Source organism: Pterocles gutturalis, unplaced genomic scaffold (assembly GCF_000699245.1).
Source record: "Pterocles gutturalis isolate BGI_N339 unplaced genomic scaffold, ASM69924v1 scaffold15358, whole genome shotgun sequence".
Taxonomy (NCBI): domain Eukaryota; kingdom Metazoa; phylum Chordata; class Aves; order Pterocliformes; family Pteroclidae; genus Pterocles; species Pterocles gutturalis.
Genome location: NW_010120739.1, coordinates 3977 through 4640, shown reverse-complemented (window position 1 = coordinate 4640; position 664 = coordinate 3977). Strand labels below are relative to the sequence as shown.

General features: G+C 49.7%; 1 protein-coding gene across 1 annotated transcript in view; it reads right to left on the bottom strand.

Annotated features, from left to right (window-relative positions):
- Positions 1–664, bottom strand: part of LOC104464336 (solute carrier family 2, facilitated glucose transporter member 9-like) — a gene marked incomplete at its 5' end in the record, with an annotated part of 6789 nt that overhangs the window by 2476 nt on the left and 3649 nt on the right.

Below are 664 nucleotides of genomic sequence, written 5' to 3'. Positions count from 1 at the left end.
GGATGGTGGCCATGTAGGATGTTTGGGGCAAAGCTGGTGAGGTTTGGCCTCAACAAAGCTCAGCAACTCGTGATGCTGAGACAGCCCCAGAGATGCAGGAGCATCCCCTGTGAGCAGGCAGTAGAGGAAGGACCCTGCAGACCTCCCCACCTCCCCTGGCATTTCACATCCACCTCCCCAGGGACAGCTATTTCTGCGGACTTGCTACCAGAAGGGGCAGGGCTTTACTCATGTGGATTGGAATTTTTTTGTTGTCCTTTGCTGTGAATTTTCCTTCCCTTGAACTTTGAAGGAAGAAATATTTTAAAAAATATATTAAAAACTTTTAAGGAAGAAATATTTTATGTTTAGGGTGGTGAAACACTGGAACAGGTTGCTCAGGGAGGTGGTAGATGCCCCATCCTGGAAACATTCAAGGACAGGTTAGACGGGGCTCTGGACAACCTGGTGTAGTGGAAGATGTCCCTGCTTACTGCAAGGGGGTTGGACTAGATGGCCTCTTTGGTCCCTTCCGACTCAAACTATTCTATGATTCTATGAAGGGGAAACATTGCCTGGAAAGAGCCATCTCACCTCTCATTTCCATGCACACTCCCTCCCCTGGGGTGATCCCCATCCCTTTGTCACCCAGCCCTTGTTACTGCACCCAGGGCTTCAATCCCTG